The sequence below is a fragment of the Arachis ipaensis genome, chromosome B3 (assembly GCF_059453495.1).
Source record: "Arachis ipaensis isolate K30076 ecotype BB chromosome B3, ASM5945349v1, whole genome shotgun sequence".
NCBI classification, from domain to species: domain Eukaryota; kingdom Viridiplantae; phylum Streptophyta; class Magnoliopsida; order Fabales; family Fabaceae; genus Arachis; species Arachis ipaensis.
In genome coordinates, this window is record NC_142438.1 from 19,467,292 (window position 1) to 19,473,831 (window position 6,540).

The 6,540-nt window shown below is 37.2% G+C and overlaps 1 non-coding gene across 1 annotated transcript; it reads right to left on the minus strand.

Annotated features, from left to right (window-relative positions):
* Nucleotides 1-4,823: 4,823 nt before the first annotated feature.
* LOC148569980 (small nucleolar RNA R71) lies at nucleotides 4,824-4,931 on the minus strand. Its single transcript, XR_015908531.1, has one exon. It is a non-coding gene; the product is annotated as a small nucleolar RNA R71 (small nucleolar RNA).
* Between the last annotated feature and the right edge of the window lie 1,609 nt (nucleotides 4,932-6,540).

Here is a 6,540-nt window from a genome sequence, read left to right on the forward strand (position 1 = left end):
CAGCCTTCTTTCCCCTTTCAAAGTGGGAAGCACGCTGAAACTGAATTGGAGGAGAGGAAGAACACTTCCATGCAACCAAACCCCATAATCAAATTGCCATAACTTTTGATCCGGAGCTCCGATTGACAAGCCGTCAGCGGCCACGCATTCGTCTTAGAATCCTCTACAAAACCCATTCAACTATTTGGTAAGAAAATCGATTTTTCTTACCCAAATATTCTCATCTCAGTTTCGAAATTTGTTGAGATTAGGTGTTGAGAGTTTATTGAATTTTGGTGTTTCGGAGCAAATTAGCTTTGTGGATTTACTGGGTTTTGTCCCAATTTCATGTTGGCAAGGTGAGGAATGTTTAATCCTTTTCAAGTTATCTAATTAGTGAACCCTATAGTAATTTTAGTGTTATTTTGTGAAATTAGTTTGGATTGTGTACTTTGGAAACAAATTGGTGGTGTTAGAGACTTGGTATTGGACTCTGGGGAGCCGGAGACCCGTTTGGTGAGACTTTGGAACCTTGGGTGTCATGGAACGGTGACAAATTGTGACATTCCAGGTTTTACGAGAAATCGGCCAAGGTATGGTTTCGGTTTCTCGTATATAATATATAATGTTTTGTATAAACTTAGGTTAGATGACTGATGAGCAGATAATTTATACGCTTTTTGGCATTGTTTTTAATATGTTTTTAGTAGGATCTAGTTACTTTTAGGGATGTTTTTATTAGTTTTTATGCTAAATTCACATTTCTGGACTTTACTATGAGTTTGTGTGTTTTTCTGTGATTTCAGGTATTTTCTGGCTGAAATTGAGGGACTTGAGCAAAAATCAGATTCAGAGGTAGAAGAAGGACTACTGATGCTGTTGGATTCTGACCTCCCTGCACTCAAAGTAGATTTTCTGGAGCTACAGAACTCAAAATGGCGCGCTTCCAATTGCGTTGGAAAGTAGACATCTAGGGCTTTCCAGCAATATATAATAGTCCATACTTTGGCCGAGTTTAGACGACGCAAAAGGGCGTTGAACGCCAGTTCTACGCTGTAGTCTGGAGTTAAACGCCAGAAACACGTCACAAGCCAGAGTTGAACGCCAGAAATACGTTACAAACTGGCGTTCAACTCCAAGAATGACCTCTCCGCGTGGAAACTTCAAGCTCAGCCCAAGCACATACCAAATGGGCCCCGGAAGTGGATTTATGCATCAATTACTTACTTCTGTAAACCCTAGTAACTAGTTTAGTATAAATAGGACTTTTTACTATTGTATTAGACATCTTGGGACGTTTAGTTCTTAGATCATGGGGGCTGGCCTCTCGGCCATGCCTGGACCTTCATCACTTATGTATTTTCAACGGTAGAGTTTCTACACTCCATAGATTAAGGTGTGGAGCTCTGCTGTTCCTCATGAATTAATGCAAAGTACTACTGTTTCTCTATTCAATTCAACTTATTCCGCTTTTAAGATATTCATTCGCACTTCAATATGAATGTGATGAACATGACAATCATCATCATTCCCTTACGAATGCGTGCCTGACAACCACTTCCGTTCCACCTTAGATTGAATGAGTATCTCTTGGATCTCTTAATCAGAATCTTCGTGGTATAAGCTAGATTGATGGCGGCATTCATGAGAGTCCGGAAAGTCTAAACCTTGTCTGTGGTATTTCGAGTAGGACTCTGGGATTGAATGACTGTGACAAACTTCAAACTCGCGAGTGCTGGGCGTAGTGACAGACGCAAAAGGAGGGTGAATCCTATTCCAGTATGATCGAGAACCTCAGATGATTAGCCGTGCTGTGACAGAGCATTTGGACCTTTTTCACAATGGGATGGGATGCAGCCATTGACCACGGTGATGCCTCCAGATGATTAGCCATGCAGTGACAGCGCATCGGACTATTTTCACAGAGAGGATGAAAAGTAGCCATTGACAACGGTGATGTCCTTACATAAAGCCAGCCATAGAAAGGAGTAAGACTGATTGGATGAAGATAGCAGGAAAGCAGAGGTTCAGAGGAACGAACGCATCTCTATATGCTTATCTGAAATTCCCACCAATAAATTACATAAGTATTTCTATCTTTATTTTCTGTTTATTTATTATTAATATTCGAAAACTCCATAACTATTTGATATCCGCCTGACTGAGATTTACAAGATGACCATAGCTTGCTTCATACCGACAATCTCCGTGGGATCGACCCTTACTCACGTAAGGTTTTATTACTTGGACGACCCAGTGCACTTGCTGGTTAGTTGTGCGAAGTTGTGAAGTTATGTTTGGACCATGGTTCTGTGCATCCGTTTTTGGTGCCATTGCCAGGGAAAGAACGAACAAATAATTTTACAAATCTAAATCTGAGTGATCACGATTTCGCATACCAAGTTTTTGGCGCCGTTGCCGGGGATTGTTCGAGTTTGGACAACTGACGGTTCATCATGTTGCTCAGATTGGGTAATTTTCTTCTTATTTTATTTTCAAAAAGTTTTCAAAATTTTTTTTTAAAAAATCTTTCAAAAATTTCTCCTTTATTCTCGAAAAAAAAAATTAAAAATTCTTTTCAAAAATTTCTATTATGTTCTTCAGAATTTTTAAGAATGAATTCTAGTGTTTCATGAAGCATGTTGAAGCCTGACTGGCTTTAAAGCCATGTCTAAACTCATTTGGACTGGGGCTTCCAACCCAACATTATCAAGAGCAAGCTAGTTGTTGCTAATCCACCTGCTGCTGTTCCTGATCCACTTGATTTACATGCTAAAGCTTGACTGGCTATTAAGCCATGTCTAACCCTCAGATTGGAGCTTTAGACTAAGAGTGCAAGATTCCTAGAATTCATATTAAAAATTTTGGAATCCTTATTTTTTTTTTCACAAATAATTTTCAAAAAATCCAAAAAAATTAGAAAATCATAAAAAAAATATTTCATGTTTCTTGTTTGAGTCTTAAGTCAATTTTTAAGTTTGGTGTCAATTGCATACTCATCTTGCATTTTTCAAAAATTGCATTCATGCATTGCATTCATCATGATCTTCAAGTTGTTCTTGACCAGTCTTCTTATTTGATCTTCATATTTTCTTGTTTTGTGTCTTTTCTTGTTTTTCATATGCATTCTTGCATTCATGGTGTTTATACATGAAAAATTTCTAAGTTTGGTGTCTTGCATGTTTTCTTTGCATCAAAATTTTTTCAAAAATATGTTCTTGATGTTCATCATGATCTTCAAAGTGTTCTTGGTGTTCATCTTGACATTCATAGTGTTCTTGCATGCATCATGTGTTTTGATTCATAATTTTCATGTTGTGAGTCATTTTTTTATGTTTTTCTCTCTCATCATTAAAAATTCAAAAATAAAAAAAATATCTTTCCCTTTTTCACTCATAAATTTCGAAAATTTGGTTTGACTTTTTCAAAACTTTTTAAAAATTTAGTCGTTTCTTATGAGTCAAATCAAATTTTCAATTTAAAAATCTTATCTTTTTCAAAATCTTTTTCAAAAATCAAATCTTTTTCATTTTTCTTATTTATTTTTCGAAAATTTTAAAATTATTTTTCAAAAATCTTTTCTTAATTTTATCTTATAATTTTCGAAAATATTCTCATTAATTAATGTTTTGATTCAAAAATTTCAAGTTTGTTACTTACTTGTTAAGAAAGATTCAAACTCTAAGTTCTAGAATCATATCTTGTGATTTCTTGTGAATCAAGTCATTAATTGTGATTTTAAAAATCAAATCTTTTTCAAAACTAATTCTAATCATATCTTCCTATCATATCTTTTTTAAAATCTTATCTTTTTCAAAAATTTGACTTTGAAATATCTTTTCTAACTTCTTATCTTCTTATCTTTTCAAAATTGATTTTCAAATTTGTTTCAACTAACTAATTAACTTTTTGTTTGTTTCTTATCTTTTTCAAAACTACCTAACTAACTCTCTCTCTCTAATTTTCGAAAATCTCCCCCCTCTTTTTCAAAAATTCTTTTTAATTAACTAATTGTTTCAATTTTTTAATTTTAATTTGATTTCATTCCTAATTTTCGAAAATCACTAACCCCTTTTCAAAATTTTATTTTCGAAAATCCTCTTTCTCTCTCATCTCCTTCTATTTATTTATTCATCTACTAACACTTCATCTCACCCAAATTCGAACCCCCTCTTCCATCTGTGTTCGAATTTTCTCTTCTTCCCTTCTTTACATTACATTCTTTTCTTCTTCTACTCACACAGGGGAACCTCTATACCTGGGCAAAAAGGATCCCTATTATTATTATTTTTCTGTTCCCTCTTTTTCATATGAGCAGGAGCAAGGACAAGAATATTCTTGTTGAAGCAGATCCAGAACCTGAAAGGACTCTGAAGAGGAAACTAAGAGAAGCTAAATTACAACAATCCAGCAAGCACCTTTCAGAAATTTTTGAACAGGAAGAGGAGATGACAGCCGAAAATAATAATAATGCAAGGAGGATGCTTGGTGACTTTACTGCACCTAATTCCAATTTACATGGAAGAAGCATCTCTATCCCCACCATTGGAGCAAACAATTTTGAGCTGAAACCTCAATTAGTTTCTCTAATGCAGCAGAACTGCAAGTTCCATGGACTTCCATCTGAAGATCCTTTTCAGTTCTTAACTGAATTTTTGCAGATTTGTGATACTGTTAAGACTAATGGAGTAGATCCTGACGTCTACAGGCTCATGCTTTTCCCGTTTGCTATGAGAGACAGAGCTAGAATATGGTTGGACTCTCAACCTAAGGATAGCCTGAACTCTTGGGATAAGCTGGTCAAGGCTTTCTTAGCCAAGTTCTTTCCTCCTCAAAAGCTGAGCAAGCTTAGAGTGGATGTTCAAACCTTCAGACAGAAAGAAGGTGAATCCTTCTATGAAGCTTGGGAGAGATACAAGGAACTGACCAAAAAGTGTCCTTCTGACATGCTTTCAGAATGGACCATCCTGGATATATTCTATGATGGTCTGTCTGAATTAGCTAAGATGTCATTGGATACTTCTGCAGGTGGATCCATTCACCTAAAGAAAATGCCTGCAGAAGCTCAAGAACTCATTGACATGGTTGCTAATAACCAGTTCATGTACACTTCTGAGAGGAATCCTGTGAGTAATGGGACGCCTCAGAAGAAGGGAGTTCTTGAAATTAATACTCTGAATGTCATATTGGCTCAGAATAAAATATTGACTCAGCAAGTCAATATGATTTCTCAGAGTCTGAATGGAATGCAAGCTGCATCCAACAGTACTCAAGAGGCATCTGCTGAAGAAGAAGCTTATGATCCTGAAAACCCTGCAATAGCAGAGGTGAATTACATGGGTGAACCATATGGAAACACCTATAATCCCTCATGGAGAAATCACCCAAATCTCTCATGGAAGGATCAACAAAAGCCTCAACAAGGCTTTAATAATGGTGGAAGAAATAGGTTTAACAATAGTAAACCTTTTCCATCATCCACTCAGCAACAGACAGAGAACTCTGAACAAAATACCTCTAATTTAGCAAACTTAGTCTGTGATCTATCTAAGGCCACTGTGAGTTTCATGAATGAAACAAGGTCCTCCATTAGAAATTTGGAAGCACAAGTGGGCCAGCTGAGTAAAAGAATCACTGAAACCCCTCCTAGTACTCTCCCAAGCAATACAGAAGAGAATCCAAAAGGAGAGTGCAAGGCCATTGAATTAATTACCATGGCCGAACCTGTAAGGGAGGTTAAGGACGTGAATCCCAGTGAGGAAGACCTCCTGGGACGTCCAGTGTTCAATAAGGAGTTTCCCTCTGAGGAACCAAAGGAATCTGAAACTCATCTAGAGACCACAGAGATTCCATTGAACCTCCTTATGCCCTTCATGAGCTCTGATGAGTATTCTTCTTCTGAAGAGAATGAGGATGTTACTGAAGAGCAAGTTGCCAAGTTCCTTGGTGCAATCATGAAGCTGAATGCCAATTCATTTGGTAATGAGACTTGGGGAGATGAACCTCCCCTGTTCACCAATGAACTAAATGCATTAGATCAACTGAGATTCCCTCAGAAGAAACAGGATCCTGAAAAGTTCCTAATACCTTGTACCATAGGCACCATGACTTTTGAGAAGGCTCTATGTGACCTTGGGTCAGGAATAAACCTCATGCCACTCTCTGTAATGGAGAAACTGGGAATCTTTGAGGTACAAGCTGCTAAAATCTCATTAGAGATGGTAGAAAATTCTAGAAAATAGGCTTATGGACACGTAGAGGACATATTAGTAAAGGTTGAAGGCCTTTACATCCCTGCTGATTTCATAATCCTAGATACTGGGAAGGATGAGGATGAATCCATCATCCTTGGAAGACCCTTCCTAGCCACAGTAAGAGCTGTGATTGATGTTGACAGAGGTGAACTAGTCCTTCAATTGAATGAGGACTCCCTTGAGTTTAAAACTCAAGGACATCCTTCTGTAAACATGGAAAATAGGCACAGTAAGCTTCTCTCAAAACAGAGTCAACTAGAGCCCCCACAGTCAAACTCTAAGTTTGGTGTTGGGAGGCCACAACCAA